This window comes from Tachypleus tridentatus, chromosome 13, assembly GCF_004210375.1.
Source record: "Tachypleus tridentatus isolate NWPU-2018 chromosome 13, ASM421037v1, whole genome shotgun sequence".
Taxonomy (NCBI): Eukaryota; Metazoa; Arthropoda; class Merostomata; order Xiphosura; family Limulidae; genus Tachypleus; species Tachypleus tridentatus.
Window position 1 is genome coordinate 101305256 of NC_134837.1, and position 21092 is coordinate 101326347.

General features: G+C 35.0%; 1 protein-coding gene across 1 annotated transcript in view; it reads left to right on the plus strand.

Moving 5' to 3' along the window:
* The first annotated feature begins 6490 nt into the window (after positions 1-6490).
* LOC143236800 (plexin-B-like) overlaps positions 6491-21092 on the plus strand; it is a 240581-nt gene continuing 225979 nt past the window's right edge. Inside the window, exon 1 of the mRNA XM_076475369.1 lies at positions 6491-7313. The gene's annotated coding sequence lies outside the window, so the exon portion shown is untranslated. The remainder of the gene's footprint in view (positions 7314-21092) is intronic.

Below are 21092 nucleotides of genomic sequence, written 5' to 3' on the forward strand. Positions count from 1 at the left end.
CTCGAAACCTCGACAAGTTTATGAACTTAGAATGCAAAATTCCTGGGTTCGATTTCATGAGGTGACCACAACAGATGGCACGAGGTGGTTTTTCTCTGAAGCTACCAAACAAGTCCTAAACTTCTTCACAAAAGATTACATATTTTGATATTGTTTAAATGAAATAATTAATAAGTCTTACATGCAATAGAATATTTTATTTATTTCTGGCAGATGTTATATACGATTACCCTAGTCTACTAAATGTTCATCTGTGGAGATTTTGACCCTTCTCAATTGTCAATTGTTTTATATGTAGACGTGAAAAGTCATCTATTTACATAATGCATCTTATTTTTGCTGATTTTAACTAAAATATAAAACAATGCATATGAAAAAAGAGTCGTGAAAGATGGATATTATATCAGTTACACACAGATTTCAGTGATTTTATAATATTCTGTGTTTTTGCCATATACAATACACATGAAATTATTTGTCATACATACACTTCATATTTCTTTAACACAACAATGCTTAAATGTTATCATAATAATTGATATTTAATCGTTAAAAACAGAAAAGTAAATCATTGTAACAACACTGTGAATCCCGTGAGTTTAATGATGAAAAGTCATAAAATGTAGCACTAATCTATATTATGGAATATGTTTAGCGAAGATTTACGTCAAATAGAACAATGAAACATAAGTAGAGTTTATGACTGTAATAGTGCATTATTGAGAAATTATATTCCCGTAATACTGTTACATGATTAAGCAAGCAAAATGTTAAGCGTACATATAAAGAAATGAAGTCTACGTTTGCAGGTATTTCAACAAATGTATCTTACAATAAGTTTATTATTACGTATTTCAAGTCGAGATTCTATTCTTGAACGAAAACATTTCCGGTGAAGTTGACGAGAAATAGGTTTAAAAGACTATTTTTACACATTTCTGATTTAGTGTCCTTAATGAACTAATTAAAAGAAATCTTATGATAAAGAGCACCTACATTCAAACGTGATCTCTATCAATTCTCTTACGTTCTAAAAAGCCGTTTTGGTTCATCAAGCCAGCGTTTTTATATTAGAGCAGCGAGAACGAAGGTAGGCCAATTACAACATGACAGTTCAACTTTTTCATCTGAGTAGCGCTAATTAATGGGTTCAGATGAATTAAGGGGAGTACGAGTCGTTCCACAAATTTCAACATGAGAATAAATGGAATAAATCTTGCCCAATAAAAAGTTCATTACTCATTTATCTCAAGTACGAAAGCAATACGTATTTGTGCCTAACTGTGCAACTTTAGTTTTAGGTTAATATTGAGAGACAAGATGAAATTATTTTAATTTTATAAACTAGGAGACCGTCAACCAAGGTTTATGGAGTGTATATGTTGGTATGTGATTGGTAAAAATCATGTTACTTTCAGAATTCATAGATAAGTACGGGATATGGTTTGAATGGTAAGGTGACACTGAACAGTTATCTATACACAGTATATTGTTAAGTATTACACTTGCAAATAGCCTAAAGCTGAGTTAAATTGTAATTTAGATTTAAAAGTTAAAGAAGTGTTAATATGTGTCAAGTTATGATATTTACCAACAAGATTAATACAAATATATTTTAATATACAAACAACAATACAATTTACAATAATGATCATGACCAACAACAGGGGCGTAGATCTTTGGGGGATGGGGGTATACACCCCCTTCATTTTTGGTGGGGGGTATGGTGCATACAATCACCCTTCCCCTACAGTTTGGTCTGTTGAATTGTTTTATTGCATCACAGGCCTACAAATTATGTGTTTGTTACCAATCGAATTACATAATTAGGCCTAGATGTAGGCTTTTTCAGCAGCCGAAATGTACATCTTTAATATAGGTGTGCTTCTTAGCTTCCGATCTAAGCGATAGTTCGTAAGTATCAGTCAGTAGGTCTAAGTATACATGCAAGTATCGTGGCAACAAGATTACTCTGTGACTGCATGTTTTCAGCTTTCAGGTTCACATAATCAGATATTACCAATTTGCAAATTGAACAGTCTACTTAAGTGGTTGCAAAAATCATTGTTCCCCATCGGGTATAAAAAATCTACGCCCCTGAATATTTAATGTACAAGAGATTTACAAACATTATTAAGTTCTCTATCTGACCTGGAACTTCCTTGGCATCATATCAAGTTTTCACGATGAGGAAATAAATCTTGAGTTGATTGTAGGTACGATTTACCTAACTTGAAGTTTGCTACTAGATTTGCGTTCTTCGTTGATCACATGAATTTTTGGCAGCTGAAGTTATATAATATATTAGTAAAAATTCTAATGTCCTATGTGAATCTGCTGAAGTTAAACGGTTTGTAATGTTCAAAATTTATAATTTTTCTTGGTCAAATATCTGAAGTTCCCGATTAATTAATGTTAATCACAGTTATAGCTTTCGAGTACACCAACTATAGCTAACCAATATATATATATATATATATATATACACACACACTCTTCTTGGCGTGTCTAGTTTATTACATTGATAGGCGTTAGGTTAGTTTCTGTAATCTTTATCGGTTTTATTTAAGACAATACATAACCAAGTTAGGTTTATGGCGTGTTATTTTGTTTTGTTTCTACTAACATCAAATTATTTATTTATTTTAACACCAAATTAATGATCACAATAAATAAAACTATAATAATATCGAATAAATGAATAGAGTCTTCCTCTCTGGCTTTAAAGCATGTTTTCACAAATGCTCCATTTTTTTTGTAACCCTAACTTGTCTTCTTTTATGCGCTTTGAACTGGAGTCATTCCAAATTAGTGTTTCTTACCAACATCATCAACCCGTCAGTGTGCATGACATATGATTGTTTGTTTGTTTGATTGGTTTTGAATTTCGCCCAAAGCTACTCGAGGGCTATCTGCGCTAGCCATTCCTAATTTAGCAGTGCAGGACTATAGGGAAGGCAGCTAGTCATCACCACCCACTGCCAACTCTTGGGCTACTCTTTTACCAACGAATAGTGGGATTGACCGTCACATTATAACGCCCTCACGGCTGAAAGGGCGAGCATGTTTCGAACCCGCGACCCTCGGATTACGAGTCGAACGCCTTAATACGCTTGCCCATGCCGGGCCACATGATATATGAAAGGGAGGAAAAAGGTGCAGAAAACAAAACTGACTTCAATATATTTCATCATCGGACTTGTTACTAGGCCCGGCATGGCCAAGCGTGTTAAGGCGTGCGCTTCGTAATGTGAGGGTCGCGGGTTCGCATCCCGGTCGCGCCAAACATGGTCCCCCTTTCAGCCGTGGGAGCGTTATAATGTGACGGTCAATCCAACTTTTCGTTGGTAAAAGAGTAGCCCAAGAGTTGGCGGTAGGTGGTGATGACTAGCTGCCTTCCTTCTAGTCTTACACTGCTAAATTAGGGACGGCTAGCACAGATAGCCCTCGAGTAACTTTGTGTGAAATTCAAAAAACAAACTGACTTGTTACGTGTTATAATTTGTATTTGACGTGTCTCCAATTTATTATGTTACGTACGTCGTATATTATTATTTCAAATACACGAAAATTTTAATTTTGAAGTTAAGTGAATGTCAAAATAAGTATCCAATCTATGATATTTGCCAAGATTGATACACACAATTTTTTTTCATAACATAAATATATTTTAATATATAAATAACAATAAAATTTGTAATATTGGTTATTACAAATAATAATTTATATACAAAAGTTTTACAAACTATACTGAATCTTCTATGTGGTTGAGAACTGAATATTTTATTAATGGTCCAGATCTGCGACGAGTAAGTTAATTCTGAGTTAATATTGTCACACTTCGCTTAAGCTAGCTAGCTATCTATTATTGGCTGGCTTCACGTCGCTAACTTTTTACCGACGAAAATATTAAATGTCCTTACAGAAATACTATCGTCCGAAGTTAATTCACTGAAGTTAAACGATTTGTAATGTTCCAAATCTATAAGCGCTCCTGGTCAAATATCTGTAGTTTTCCTCTTAATAACCGTTTATCACAGTTATACCTTCCGATGTTTATAGTATATTGATCGCAGAGATCCAACAATATTAAATTGTTTCTTGGCGCACCATTTATAAACTTTTAGGTTGAGGTTCTCGAAAGATCGGTTGGCAACAATATTTGAAGATATACTAGTGCTTCGTAAAACTTATATTGTTGATTTTTTTACTTGATAATCTCCTACAAATTTAGAGAAAGGTGGGATTTGCACAATACACATTTAACAATATTAGTTACACACATTTCTAGATACATATTGAACTGAAATAAACTTTATATCAGAATAATATTAAATCCTTTATTGTCTTATTTTGAAAATTCAACACATGACACAGCCCTGAAAAGCATACTAAGGAAGAGCTTGCATACTTGTTATTTCCCGTAATGTGTAATTATAAAAAAATAGTCAACTCTGTTAACACGACTTTCTCCTTGTTGATTCTTATTTTCTTGCAGGCTGTTAGCACTTCACGATATCCTAATTCATATCCAATTGTTTCAGGACCCATGAGGGCAAGAAAAGAAGAATGTTACACGATGTCAATTACATCCCATTTGCGATATTCACTACTGACACAGCCATTCGCCAATACTAAGGCTCAGCAGAATGAATGAGATAAGACAGTCATGGTAGTTTTATAACCAACGAATGTTATGGGGGAAAGTAATTAAGGAAGAGAATTCTAATTATTATCAGTTTGTTTAGGCTATTTATAAATCAAATCTTTAGAATAAAAGTTAGGAAGAGCATTTTTAACAACTGTTATATACGTATTTATTTTATTCATATAGTTACTTTGTTCGAGTTAATTTTATTACAGTTCACGACAACTTGTGAAACCAGTAAGCTAGTCTTCTTGTTGGATGCCTGGCATGGCCAGGTGGTTAAGACACTCGACTCGTAATTTGAGGGTCGCGTGTTCGAATCCCGGTCGCACTAATTATGCTCGCCCTTTCAGCCGTGGGGGGGTTATAATGTTACAATCAATTCTATTATTTGTTGGTAAAATGGTATCTTAAGAGTTGGCGGTGGGTGGTGATGACTAGCTACTACCCTCCCCCTATTCTTACACTGCTAAATTAGGCCAGGTGGTTAAGGCACTCGACTTGTAATCTGAGGGTCGCGGGTTCGAATCCCCGTCGCACCAAACATGTTCACCCTTTCAGGTGTAAGGGCGTTATCTTGTGACGGTCAATCCCAATATTCGTTGGTTAAAGAGTAGCTCAAGAGTTGGCGGTGGGTGGTGATGTTTAGCTGTCTTCCCTCTAGTCTTACACTGCTAAATTAGGGACGGCTAGCGCAGATAGCCCTCGCGTAGTTTTGCGCGAAAATTCAAAACAAACAAACTTCTTGTTCCTAGAGCGGGCCAAGTAGTGGTCGGAAAAAGTCACAACCTATTAAGAAAGTAAATTGTATTTATTAAAATCAGGACGAAAGTTTATTGCACAGGTAAAAGTTAAATTATTTTCTCATTAAAAAAACATTAATTTTAAATAAAAATTATACTAGGTTCACAGATTTGAAATATTTTAGTATTACCAGCAACTAAAGTTCAAGTCCTATAAATGCATAACAGTGTTGTATTTAGCTAGGAGCTAGAGGGGTCTCAGGCCTAGGGTCCATGGTCTTAAATTAATAAATTTAAGTCCGTCTCTGAGGCATAGACTGCTCTTATGAATATTGTAATTCTGCCCGTCCAAAAATTTCTTGGTAAAAAAGGCTACCACCCAACGTTCCTATACCAGTGTTGTGTATTTGCTGTAGCGTATCCAGTAAATATGTATAATTTTAAAACAGATAATGTTCTTATATACAACCTTAAAGGCCTGGCATGGCCGAGCGCGTAAGGCGTGCGACTCGTAATCCGAGGGTCGCGGGTTCGCGCCCGCGTCGCGCTAAAACATGCTCGCCCTCCCAGCCGTGGGGGTGTATAATGTGACGGTCAATCCCACTATTCGTTGGTAGAAGAGTAGCCCAAGAGTTGGCGGTGGGTGGTGATGACTAGCTGCCTTCCCTCTAGTCTTACACTGCTAAATTAGGGACGGCTAGCACAGATAGCCCTCGAGTAGCTTTGTGCGAAATTCCAAAACAAACAAACAAACAATACAACCTTAGAAAATTTCTTCATTAAAAAATCAAAAAACTGCAGAAATTAAACGTCACAAAATAAGTATTTGGACTCGAACATAATACAAATTTTACACTTCCTCTACTGAAAAAATGGAACACTAGTTACAATGTGAAATATTTTTGTCCTTCAAAAATGATCAGAAGTTAAATTCAGTAGATTATCATACGCGACCATTTTCTCATATAAGCCAGACAGGGTAATTCAAACAACACAGTTAAAATATGTACTTTCGCTGTGACAGTTTTAATCACACAAAATTATTTTGATCTTAATTCATTTTCACTTGTGTCTACCCCTATCGAATAATGGGCTGATCAAACCGCGAACGTATGTCGTCTGCTATTTGGCCGGTTGTTGGACTGATGATGAAAAGTGCATGTGTTTGTGTCAGAGAGGCAGCCATAAAGTCTAAATCCCGCGCTTGCGCGAAGTAAAATGCGATTAATCGTGTTTAGAGGGTGATTTCTTGGGAATGTGTTAGACTGAGATTTGTGACGGTTGACAACGGTCGTCGAAGAATTCTGCTTTTGGCTTTGGTTGATTTGATCACAATACATTGTTATATTTGTTCGTTTTATACAGCACTACTCTCAACTTGTATAGAAGCATTCAGCAGTGTTTTTAGGGTTAATTAAACATGGAGATAAACCTGTAACTTGTGCAGGCTGTTAAGTTGTATACGTATTGAAGACGTCAAAGTTGATTGGCCAAAACTTTTAAAAGCTATAAATAAACAAGTTGGCTTTGAAGCGGTTTTAAGATTTCATCTGGACTTTTCAAGAATAGTAATTAAAAGATTTGAAGAACTGTACACTCTAACAGTGACTGGACTTACCCTAACGATTATGAGAGGAAGAAAGATGTTATAATCGTTAAGCAGTCATAAAAACTGAATCAAAACTAAACACACTTGAAGCACGTTTAGCTCGAGGCGCACATTCGACAAAGTAACTGTCGAAAATTATCGGCCTCTATTTTCTCGTAAAACCAACTAACTTTTAACTGATGCTGTATTGACGTGTTCCCACAGTTGAGCTGTGTTCTATCCACCGTGAGATTTTTTGAAAAGTCACCCCTATCGTCGATTTTGATCGAAGTGAGGTTTTTAAAATTTAAATCATACCTTGACTTCAATAAAGGTAAGCTGTTTATCTGCAAACGCAAATAAAGATAAAACAGGTTTCAGTGTTTGTATTATATCTTTCTCTTAACCTAATAGTAAAAAAAAAACACTCAAGGAAAGTTAGTGTGTAAATATATATTATTACATTTGTAAAGTCAAGGAAATTTCTTCCTCAAGAGGATTTACAGTAACAGTTTTACAATCAGTATCGATCAATTCTATAATATTTTGAAAGGACTTACCGTCTAGTAAGTTTTAGTGTGAATAAAATAAATAATATATCAGTATATATTTTGTCGTATTTACTTTTTCGGTCCCTAGGAAATTTGTCCAACCCAGAAGAGTAGCCAAAAGTAACATAGGCCTATAAGTGTTTATGACATTCATTGTTTTTGGCTATAATAATATAAAATTATATCTGAGGATGACAGTAATAAATGGAGGAAGTATGCTTATTTTATACAGTTAACTAAAGATGAAAAGTAGAGTGAAGATTACTTTTAAGTCTCTTTCGTTGTTTAGTAAATCAAATTTCTTACGGCCATGAAATATGCTATGGGAGAATGCATCTTACGCCCTCAAACGGTGTCGACAAATTACCTGTATTATAATAATAATATCAACATAGTAACGTGTTCAACGTTTAAAGAAATTACAGTGTGAAACTTCTCATAATTATACCAGAGTAAATAATATAGCAGTGAGTGTAACGTGTCAGTGCAGTAAAAAGAAACGAAATAAACATATATATTTACTGAAGGCGTGTTTAATAATAAATTATTATTATTACTATAGTTTTAAAAATTGAAAACATGGAAGGACGCATCACTATTTAGTGCAATAGAAATTGCCCGTATGAAAAGGGTTCGTTTGAACGTTTATGCACGTCCGGGTCAAACTTAGCTGAAAGGTCAACACAGTCTACTAGTTAAACTATGTGAATAACAGTTTAGCTAAAATTATGCGTAATAAATCTGTCAGTTTTTATTATTTTTAAATTGACTACTGAGGCTAGTTGATAAGTAATATGCGTAACACATTAGTTTCATTCCATGTTTTTTTTCTAATTCTTCACACAATAAGCGATTTTAAATACTGGCCTTTTGAATTTGAAAAGTATATTCCTGAGAAAGTAACTAGCATAATAGTGTAATAGTTTAAATGTCTGATTTGATGTCTTAGAAACTATCAAAGAATAAATGTTATAATTGGAACATTTATTTGATGTCAAGTATGGTGTTACGTACTATAATTTATCTCGAACAAGTCTCCAATTTATTATATTACGTACGTTACGTATTACGGTTTCAAATAGCTGTCAGTTTTAATGTAGAAGAGAATTAAATGTCAATATGTATTAAGTTTATATTTGTCAACAATATTGATACAAACATTTTTAATACAAACAATTTTCTTTCTTAACATAAATATATTTTAATATACAAAAATATACAATTTATAGTAGCGTTTATTACAAATAATTATTTTATATAAACAATTTTACAGACTCTCAAACAATATTGAGTCTTCTATCTGGTCTGGAACTGAATATTTTATTAATGGTACAGGTCCGCGACAAGCGAATTAATTTTATGTTGATATAGAGATACACGTCACCTGACGGGAATGCTAACAAGCGGGGTTCACAAGCTTATTTTTCACAGAAAAAGATAGATATTTAATGTCCTCGTAGAAATACTAGCGTCCGAAGTTAATTTTCAGAAGGTGATCTGTTCACAATGTTCGAACTCTATAAACGCTTCTGTTCAAATATTCTAGTTTCCGATTAATGTGTGTGTATGTTTTCTTATAGCAAAGCCACATGGGGCTGCCTTCAGAGTCCAGTGAGGAGAATCGAATCCCTGATTCTAGCATGGTAAATCCGTTGATTTACCGCTGTACCACCGGGATATTTCTGATAAATAAGTGTTTGTCACAATTATAGCTTCCAAGCCTTATAGTATACTGATTGAAGCCGATCAAAAATGTTCTGTTTCTTCGTGTCTTGCAATAGCTACAATTTATACTCATTTGGAGAGATTTTCGAAATTTCAGATGGTCCAACAACACGCCATTGTTTTCGTATAACATATAAGTTGATTATATGTTATCATATGTTAGTTATCATATGCAAGAAAATCACGTAACAAAGTTTAAGACGAAGCGTAGAAGAACATAAACTAAAGAACATGGACATGTATGTAGTAGTAGTAAATGTGTTCTTAATAATTCATTTTGATAACTATTGACTATGTTATGTGGTTCTTAAACGCAAAATATTTCGGAGTAATTTTTTTATGTAACAAATTTGTTAATTTATATTTTATGTGTATTTTATTTTTTGACAAGTGTTCGTATTAAGATAACTTTTAAACGCGGTCCGATATGGCCAGGTAGTTGGGGCACTCGACTGGTAATCCGAGGGTCGCGGGTTCGAATTCCCGTCATACTAAATATGCTAGCTCTTTCAGCCGTGGGAGCGTTATAAAGTGACTGTCAATTCTACTGTTCGTTGGTAAAAGAGTAGCCCAAGAGATGGCGGTGGGTGTTGATGACTAGCTGCCTTCCCTCTAGTCTTACACTGCTAAATTGGGGACGGCTAGCTGTCGTGAAACTTTTCGCGAAATTTAAAACAAACCAAATCAATCTCCTAACGTAAATTGTAGCAACGTACAACCACCATTTTTAATTCGGACAGCCAGGAAAAATTTAGCCTGGAGAGATGGCAGATGGCGACGTTTTAAAATGTTGAATAATAGTCTTATTGTTTACGAGGAACAAAGGAGGACTACCATATCGATGAAGTTTTGTCATTCTTCTATCTGAAATGACTGGAGTGGTTTTGATAAATAATTGTGAAAATGTCTTACTAGCAATTTTTCTTATAATGTTTAATATTTCTAAACGTCTTTTATCAGGATTTAATTAAACTTTACGTAATTTTAATGTTTACGTATTTTACTAAAATATTTATTTCTTTTTGAAGGTTCCGGCACAACTTGAAGCTTGAAATAACTCGTAACTCGTTTAATTACCTGCAGGTTTACCGATAACAAGTCTGCGAAAGAATGTAATCAATTATTTTTTTCGACTAACACAGAATAAATTCGTAATTAAATTTACAGAGTTTGAAATAATTATGTAAATGGAAAGTAATAGGTATAACATGCAAGTACTGCGTGATTGTCACCCCTTTATTTCGAACAATTAACTACACCAGAATACTGTCACATGCTGATAGGTTACGCTGTTATTAATTGGCATCCTCCAATCAGAAAGCACCATTTCCATATAAACCCTAGTACGGACAGTAATGAAATTTTTACTCTTGGCTTTCAGAACTGGAGTAAGAGTGTATGGAAATAAAAGGCTGACTGTTCAAGGATACTCCAAGTAAAAAAATTGCGTTAAGAATTCTTGTTTCAGTAGGTACTCTGCGCCATTCTGTAAGAGAGTACAGGAGATTGGTAATACTTATAAATAGTTCACGCACATTCACACACAAAATCTGAAACTCTTCAAAAGTTATTCTAAATATTTTAGGGTGTTTTTTTTTTTTTTAATGAAATAGTCGACGATTGAGTACAGTACTTGCCGAGCTCGGCATGGCCATGTGAATAGGGCGCCCGACTCGCAATCAGAGGGTCAGGGGTTCGAATCCCCCGTCACTCCAAACATGCTGGCTCGCTCTTTCAGGCGTAGGGGCGTTATAAATCACGATTCGTTGGTAAAAGAGTAGAACTGGCGGTGGGTGGTGATAGCTAGCTGCCTTCCATGCAGTCTTACACTGCTAAATTAGGGACGGCTAGCGCAGATAATCCTTGTGTTGCTTTGCGCGAAATTGAAAACGGAGAGCTTGCCAACGACCTTATGGTATGTATACGTAGAAATTTCACCTCAAGTACACTAAGAACGCATTTATAAGAAACGTGATCAGACGTCTAGCCTGCTCAATTATTCCTTCTGAAAAGTACACGGTTAAAATTGGCTTTCGATTATAAAGAGTAACATAAGAAAAGCTGGAGACGTATCTTCTTTATGGATGAATTCAAGCCAACTGATGGCATCGTGACTGTTGGTAGATACAGCAGACTGTAATTCACCTTGGAACAACGACTCGTCTGCTAGATATTCACGTTCCAGGAAGTCAGTAATATTAAACGTACAGAAAGTGATATGAAACGATATTTAGACAGTCGACAGATTTGCAGAACATTTTTAAACCACATATCGGTCGTATAAAACTCGATTTGGACATTTTTTTATGTTGTGTTGGCTTATGTAAAAGCTGACGAGGTCAAAATGCGACACAACAACTTGTATGGATTGTGAGGAATTATAAAGAATACTTGAACATTACGCAATATTACCTTGATAAAATTGTTTAATATCATTCCAAGTATCCTGTATTATTCCTACAGTTGACACGATGTATGGAAGCATGAAGACAAGATGTTCCCTGGAAAACAAAGTACTCGCATAAAAGACACTGCTGTATTGTGCAGCATATTTGCGTTTCTGTTGCACTTTTTATATTATTATGTTATGCCGTTCATAAGCTCATAATATAGTTGCCATTAGTAGTTATTGTTGAATTATCTATGTGCATCACTTGTTTGCTTCCATGGTTATTTCCATTGCTCTACATAACGTTTTTCTGCAGAAACAAACTAACATCCTGTTTGATGGCTCTCTCTCTCACACATACACATTTTATCGGTTACGGCCAATATTGTAAACTAGCGAAACTACCCGGCTTCGTTCGGATTGTTAGGCTAATATATTCGAGGTGACAATATCAGTAGGTATGTTCTGAAACCATTTTAGTACAGAAGAATAGTCAGGCCCGGCATGGCCAGGAGGGTTAAGGCGTTCGACTCGTAATCTGAATCACCGTCGTACCAAATATGCTTGCTTTTTCAGCCATGGGGGCCTTATAATGTCAAAACCTTGACCTTAAATTAAGAAATCAATAAATATTTTGTCAGTTTTGTAGCTTATTCTTTCAGACATAGACAAACAACGGTATTAGGTTATACTTTTGTTGCTTATCAACATTACAAAAGCTGTAGTTAAAACGCTTTGTTATCAAAATTCACTGATTTTTCTATGTTTTAGATGTTATATAAGGAACCAACTTTATTACGTGTTTTTTTCGCTAGCTTTCCACATTACTAAGATGCACACGCACTTTGACAAGATAAGTAATAATACCCAGGTGCAAAACCTTAAGGTCCACTTGGTATAAGTGCAGAATTTCTCGGTTTATTCATGTGAGTTATGACAGTAACACTTATTTTCTCTGTGTTTTTTTTCTATAGCTATCATCATAAAAAGATGCGCGCGCACTTAATATGGGTGCAAAATGTCAAGTCTCCAGATTATTTCCTATTGGAGCAACAGGATCACACACACACATACTCCCTTTTATTACTACAGACTAGCGAAGGCACCCAGCCTCGCTTGGGTTATTAGGTTGATATATTCTATACGACTCTAAGTGTGTGTATACTGAGTCCATTTTAGCATAAAGTATAACTTATATTTTTGTTGCTAAACAACATGACTGGCTTTTCTATATATTAGTTATTATACCTTGTCACTTCTTTTGTATGTGTTTTTTTTTTTTTTGCTACCTTACCTCATTAAAATAATGTAAAAGTGCGCACTTACCTGGATAACTCGGATCTACACCTTCTAATTTAAGGTTTCTAGGTTGTTTTTTTTTAGCTCTGATAGTCGCATATATACAAACATGCTTGCGCGCACCCACACATGTCTGTATCTGTCTGTGATTTATATTCATAATATAAAGAACCACTTCTTTCCTATCTGTTTTTTTCTAGCTTGCCTCATTAAAACGATGAGCGCGCGGACACGTGGCTAAGATAAGTAAAATTAACCAGGTGCAAACTCTCAGGGACAACTTAATATGAGTGCAGATTTTCAGGTTTATTTACAGGTTCTTCCTTCTTGGAGCTATGGCTGTCACAGTTCTTTTCTATGTGGTTTTGTTCCTAATGGTATGGCTGTATGTTTTTGGACTTATAACGTTAAGACAACGCACAGATAGTCCATTATGTAGCTTTGAGCTTAATCTACAAACAAACAAACTATGTGGTTTTTCGCTAACTTGCTTCACAAAAACGACGCGCTCTTGCGCATGCACGTGGATAAGTAATCATACCCAGGCCCCACTTGTGTGCAAAACTTTGGGTTTCTAGGTCAGACACACTCAGCCTAACAGACATGCCTTTTATTATTATAGATTTACAACACACGAAATATGAATGAGGGCCATTATAAAGTTATTATGACATAATGTACAGAACAATCAAACAATAATTGAAATTTTTAATATTTTAGAAATATTTTCGAGTCCCTGTTACACCAAACATGCTCTCCTTTTCAGACAGGGTCGCGAGTTCGAATTCTCGGCATACCAAACATACTTGCCCTTTCAGCTTTGAAGGCGTTATAAAGTTACGGTCAATCCCACCATTCGTTGGCAAAAAGAGTAGCCCAAGAGTTGGCGGTAGTTGGCGGTGACTGGCTGCTTTTCTTCTAATCTTATACTGCTAACTTAGGGACGGCTAACGCAGATAGCCTTCATGTAGCTTTGCGCTAAATTCCAAAACAAACTAGTTTATCACTGCAAGATTAGGGACAGCCAACGCAGGTATCTCTCATGTAGCTTTGCACTAAATTCAGAACAAACCAAACAAGTTCGTTTTTATACAACCCGGTTTGTGTTGACCCATCAGGTGATCAGAAATGCAAATGATTCATTTGCAAATTCATATTGAATGGCTAATATTTAATAGAGGTAGCATTGCATTTTTGAAGTTGATGAATTTGACTTCACTATAGACTCAAACACCAAGGGCAGCTTGACACTGAGCTTTCATGCTTAAAATTTCAAGTAATCGTCGATCTCTTTTATGATAAAGCTTTATCTGCGAAATATTTATTGTGTAGAGTATTTGTTGAGATGCATCGCGTCTCCTTAGTGCATTTCATTAATATCATAAACTCTGGTTAGGATTGGAATCCGGTTATCTTATAGAACATAATCAGTCCACTTCTAGTCAAGGAGTCTGGCATGTCGATCATTTTGATATAGATGGGCATTATTGTTCATAAGGTTGATGTCGTGGCGAATTGAACCTTGGTATGATAACACAGAATGTGATGTGGTCATCGAATGTTGTCCCTGTAAGCCCTGTGTGGCTTTAATGGCATCACTCCATGGGATATGAAGGTAGATTGTTGTGGCCGCTGATGTGCATTCCTTCTCATACTTTACTCTCACTGCTGCCACATGCCTGGTGTTTTTGAGAAAAAATTGGGTTTGGATCTAGTTTCAGATTATTTCAAATAAATATACACCATTTGTCTTAATGCAGGGTGAAATGTAATTCACTTATAGATTTGCTATTACTCCACATCTGGTTTGATAGATGGACATATTCTTGGCACCATTACAGGATATTTATTTTGTTTCTTGTCTAGTATACGGACTGGCCTTGTTGAAGCTGTTTTTAATTTCTTTTGTACTACCATGTCACCAAGTTGCTATATGAGTTGATCTTTTGGATTTTATTCTTAGTTGGTTTTACGTTAACACGGCTCTCAGTTGCGGCTTTTAACATCTAATCGAGTCTTGAAGCAGATACCCTACTATGATACTTGAGCCAGAATCGACAGATAATGATAGTCTGCTGATTATATACCTTCTCTATGTTTTCAAGCTACTCTTCGTGACTTAAAGCAATTCCATATTTTGTTAATGGCACTTTGCGACATTTGTGGCTCATATGCAACAGTCTTCAGTTTTCTGATGGATCTTCTTGTGAGTGAAATATCTAGACATTATCTTATTTTACTAAAGAGGCCTGCTGATTAGGGCGCTCGACGTCTATTCTGCAGTTAGTGGGTTCGAATCCGTGTCACCGAACATACTCGCCCTTTCGGTCTTGGTGGTATTATAATATGACGGTCAGTTCTACTGTTCGTTAATAGACCAGTAGTCCAACAATTGACTATGTCGATTAGCTAGCTGTCTTCCCATCAGTTAATCACTTCTAAATTAGGGACGACTAGCGTGGATAGTTCTCCTGTAGCTTTGCAATAAATTCAAGGCAAACCAAGCTTTATTAAATATCTAGAATAGATACAAATTTATAATCGGCTGTTTACTACAGAGTGACGACGAAGACAGGTTTGTATGAAATCACTACAAATATTTATTACATATGCTGAATGCTCTGTCATATGCAGTTCAGGTCACACAAGTAATAATCAAGTGTCCACATGTGATGCTAAACGGTCATTTACTTGCTATCTTCTCTCACACCCGCGACACTTGTACTTCGTGTAATTTGTTGAAGCACAAATTCGATATTCACGAAACAGAAGTGACATAAAAACCGACTAATGAACTTTGTGATGAGACGCCTCTGGTCTAAACCACTTTTTATATCTTCGAATCGTTTCCTACATTTTTCAAGAAAAGTATAGTCATTACCTTCTTCACGCTTATCAAGTATCATTTAAACTCCGTCTAGTCAAAACAACACTAATATAAATTGAAAAAAACTGTAGCCTACAACACTATTGGTAATTTTGTAATAGCTCCACCTCCCTATCTGCCTACGAATTGCAGTGGCGAAAGCGAACTCATTATAACAGCATTAAGTGTTTTTCTTGCACAGCAATTGAAAGATAAAAACAAACAAACAAAAAACCTGTGTTCATAATGTAATTTCGTATTTTATCGTCTTTGAATTTTGGTTAATGTTTTTCATTGCATAAAAGTTAATAATAAACTTAATGTATTGTCCTAAATTCCTTAAGGCCCGTCATTTCACATTTAGTTTAGGTGAATTTTAAAACAGACTTCATCTTTATAATTGGGTTTTAACTTTATACCCTCATTAAAAATTAAGGGTGAGGGAACATTTAGGCATAGAAGAATGCAACTTAGGAATTTGAAAGTGTGATGGTTGTTTTTTGTGTGTAACTATAATCTGAATCAAATCTTTGAAACGTGTTTATCGAACATTTTCTCAAATAACAACAACAACAACAATGTTTAGTAAGCGTGAAATTAAAAGAATAAGAATCTGTTTAGATCTTTTATACAACGAACGAGTAACAGACAGTGTAGTGGAGCTGACACGCATAATGTGGGAACCCTCTTAAAGGAAACCAGACTTGAGAAAAAGCCAGCCCAGGTTATTTCATAATATCGACTTTTTGTGCCGTAAAACTGATGTTCGAGTGATTTTGAGTAAGGTGAAACACACGTTTAGGTTAATGTGTTGTGTTAACCGGCTTGAGTTTTTTCGGAATTTGAAACTCAATTGCATTCTGAGTAATGTGATGTGTAGACAGGCATGGTCTTTTCTAGGAAACTGACAAAATTCTCTCCCATCTTCGCTTGTGTACTGTTTATATCAACTTAGATTTACTGTTCCTTAAGAAACAAATTTTGACTAATGTATCTTGAGTTTATACGTAATGCAATTAAAAAAACAACAACAAAACAAAGCACTTGTATTTTGACTAATGTGGCATGTAGACCAACTTTATATTGTTAATAATGCGATTTATACTAGAAATATAGATCTACTTAGGTTTATTGATTGGTAATTAAGAATTTTGTTTAATATTCAATAAATGTGAATGTATAACAAAATCGACTATTCTCTAGGCTGAACTTGGAATTTGTTATAGAAATACATTGTAATATACTGTCGGGTATATATACCGCTCCATATTTTTTGTCTTTAGCCTTTGAACTGATGATGATGATTGCCTAATATGTACGTACATGAAAATATAGTCACATCTGTGACTAGACCCTAGGCGTTCTCATCAGCGGGCCCGATAAGCTTGCTATATTAGTAGGTTGGCTGACAGTGCCTTGTGAAGCGACTCGGACACGGCGAGACGAGGAAGGCATTAATTCTCTGTTAAGTGGCTTAAAGAACAAAGAACTTGTATAACAAATTAGTTCAATTACCGCACGACTTGCATCCTTACGATCCATAGAAGAGCTGAAGTATGTTGGCAATAGATCTTCCCATCTTTGCCTGAAGATAACAAAGAATAAAGAAGGAATTTTTAAGCACTATTTAAGTTATCGCAACAAAAGCATAGCACCGTGTGTAAAGACGTGATTTAAATATTGGTTGAGCAACCTATGTTTTGTAACAAGTGAACTTATGAAATCTGATAAAAACAATGCAGGTGCAGAAGGACCTAGAACCATACTCTAATGTTAGATTTTTTGATGCAGAAGCAGCAGTGGTAGAAGACAGGACATTGATAAGTCAGGATGAAAACCTGCTGAAAGTAAGTCGTTATGGGTTTGTTTGCTTTGTTTTTTGTTTACGTTTAATCGAAATAAATTGTAATGAACAAATTAATCTATGAAGGAACATGATTAAAAACAAAGAGAATAAAAGATCCAGTTGTAGGTTAGATACGTGTTTGTAAGAACTGTGGTATGGATTTCATGGGATCTTGAGGAACCTTTAGAACTGCGTTAGAAACAGCAAATCCCAACCTATGAATAATTAATTATATTATAACCATAATCCTTAAAAGCCGAAATAAAACACATTAACATTTAAAAAAATGAAGAGAAAAACACGAAGATAAACTTGAACGTAAGAGCTGTTAACAAAATAAATTGGAGAAACTGTTTCTGAAGGTCAACAGATTACTACTAGTTTACTTTAGGGATCGTATGGACTATTTGTCGAGCTGCGGAGCAGAAAATTCAGGGTTTGAGCCGCAATATGCCGCTGAATATTTTTAGCTGTGGGAATGCTATAACCATGACATGTAATCTTTCTGTTCGATTATGTCAGCCGTGGCTGTTGATTGGTTGCCTTTCCTCTGTTTAGCAGTTCTAAAGTTGGAATGATTACGCCTCAATCTTTCGTGTCCCGCTGTTGGCTAGTTAGCCCTTGAATCGTATACATATAGGATGTCGTTGAGGTTGAGAATAGAATGCAATAATTTAAACTAAGTAGACACACCTGTTTTGCCATTTTTGAGCAATATTTTAAAAAACGTATCTTCCAAATGACTATGAATATCTCGTTAAACTGCTTAGGGTGTATAACGTCCTCTTTCGGAAAACTGAGAGAATGAGTGACTTCATAATGTGAATATTGATTAGAAGTTAGCCCATGTGAGGCTGCTTTTATTCCCAGTTTTTCAGATATTTATAATAAATCTCTCAAATATTGTCAACTACGCCAAATCACTAGGTGTTCTGGTTCCTTTTTGGTGTGGAACATAACAATGATGATACTGCTATCTCATTTTAGTGGGTGAAGTCTTTGCAGCATGGTGTAAACAAAATTTCATTACACTCGTACAAAGTAGTTTTTATTTATAACTGCTTTCGTGATATATGCTTATTTATAGTAAATTTCTAAAGATCCTTAATTATCAGTAGCATATTCAGAGTTTTCAACGTTGGCAAGTTTTTATATTTCACAGCTACAATAGTGTTTTTTTTCCTTAGTTTATTTTGTTAAACATCATCGTAAGGAGTAAAAAAAAGTAATTTGTTGAAAATGATAACGTGCCTGATAATTATCGTGATGGGACTGTGAATCAGAGGATTCGTGGTTCGTATCTAATTGCCATAATCCCCAAGCCTAACATATTCCTTTACAACTTCTTTTTGTTTTCTCATTTTGTTTGCACTACGTGACTACGTCCGTCATCATAGATCTTTTGTATCTAAAATATTTCTCGAACATCTTACTATATAGGAAAGAAAGAAAAAAGGAGAAACTATCAAACGCTGCGACCAAACGTTAGTATCCATAGTAGTATTCAAATAGTTTCTCATTCAAATATATTTAAAAAAGTTAATTTTTTTGACAATTTCAGACTGATGAAGTCAACAGAAACAAAATATTGTCCAGGGAGGACGCCGTTGTCTTACGAAGAAAAGTTTTTCAGCATGTTGAACAACTCTAGGTGCAAGATAATTTCATATAAGTTATGATTATGTTTGGATATTTTGACTTTTTAATAGGATTATTTCTGAATAAAATGGAATATACAATTAAAAAAATAAAAGGAATTTCTTCATTATTTACCGTAATTCCACATCCACAGTATTCGAACTAGTATTCAATATGAAAACACCTTCATAGTTTAGTTCTCTCTGACCACGATGACAGTTCAAAATATCGAAATAATCCAAGTTGAAGAGGGGTTAAGAAACGGAGGTCAAAAGTCGAGAAACTTGTATATGTGACCATAAAGAGGTAAAAGTATTAGTATTCTGAATATAAGAAGTAACCTCAGACTACTTTTATAAGTGTTTTCGTGTAAGTAACCTTAATTAATTCTCTGCATGTCTCATGATGCATGAAATGAATTAGATTTCAACTGGAAAGGCCATTTGGATTACAAAGCTCACTCAAAATGATCAAATATTTGGTTACAAGATTGCTAATTTGAGAGCGGTATCTTCTAAGCCAAGTTTAGATATAATGAGTGAAAGTAAATATTTCGTTAACACACTTTCGTTTGTTAGTAGTTTTCATAAATGTAGAAATAGAAAGTTCAAACTTACATTTTCCAAGGCTTCATTTTTCAGGATTTTCGTAAATAAGTATATTACACTGAAACTAGCGATTTGGTCTTTAAAATCTGCAGTCATCCTTTTCCCCATGAATACTATTCATTACCTGACAAGGTCGACAATGTGTGTGAAAGATACCAAGCTAAGCAGTAGGTTTGTAAATCTACAAAACTAGAACTCCCGCCTATTGGATTTTAGGTAGTCCATGTGCTTTGATTTATCATACATTTTAAACCAGTTTCTTGAGGTCATGTAGCATTTTGAGCCATTGTTTGACCTGAACTGTAAACTTTCTAGTTGGATCCTAAATTTCATGGATAACGTCAGCAGACTTTGCTTTTATAATCTTATTGATTCATTACACCTGTGTGAACCGATAAAATCATATCAGTACTATCTTCCTACACTTTTATTCCCGTGGTATTGTAGTTATGTTTTCTTCTTTCGTCATGTTCTTGTAGCTAGGATTTTTAATTTGTGTTTCCGTGTGATCTGTTATTTTATTAGCAATTTTTTTTCGCGGAATTTATAAGTGGTAAATCATTTGGCGTAACAGGAAAGACCAGTATTTGACACTTTGTGGCACATGGGATTTAAATGTCCAGGTCAAAGTCCTCAGATTTCAGGCATAATAATGTGTCATTTAAATGTCCACATTTAATGCAACTGGCAACAACATCCGCTGCCTATACGGTTACTCAAGAACGAATAATTGGATTGACTCTCAAGGTATAACATATTCGCAGCGGAAATTGTTTAACAACATATCTTGAACTTTTAGATACACAAATTGGTATTCTTTAAATTAGACCTATTATTAATAAACATCGAACCTAATGACAAAATGGTTACGAGGACATTGAATAGTTCTTTATAACTTTGGTATACGAGAATTTCTTTTAAAATATTCTTGCGATATGCGTTTCTCGGCGGCCTGTGCCCTGTGATTGTAAATTGATGTATGTTTTATAGGTTTCAAAACTTAGCTATATGTTTATTCTCCAGTTTCCTAAAAAAACAAAAACCATGTTCACTGAAATAACTACACATAGTGAAAGCGTATCTTGTCTGTTTAGATACGACAGAAATTCTACACATAGTGAAAGCGTATCTTGTCTGTTTAGATACGACAGAAATTCTACACATAGTGAAAGCGTATCTTGTCTGTTTAGA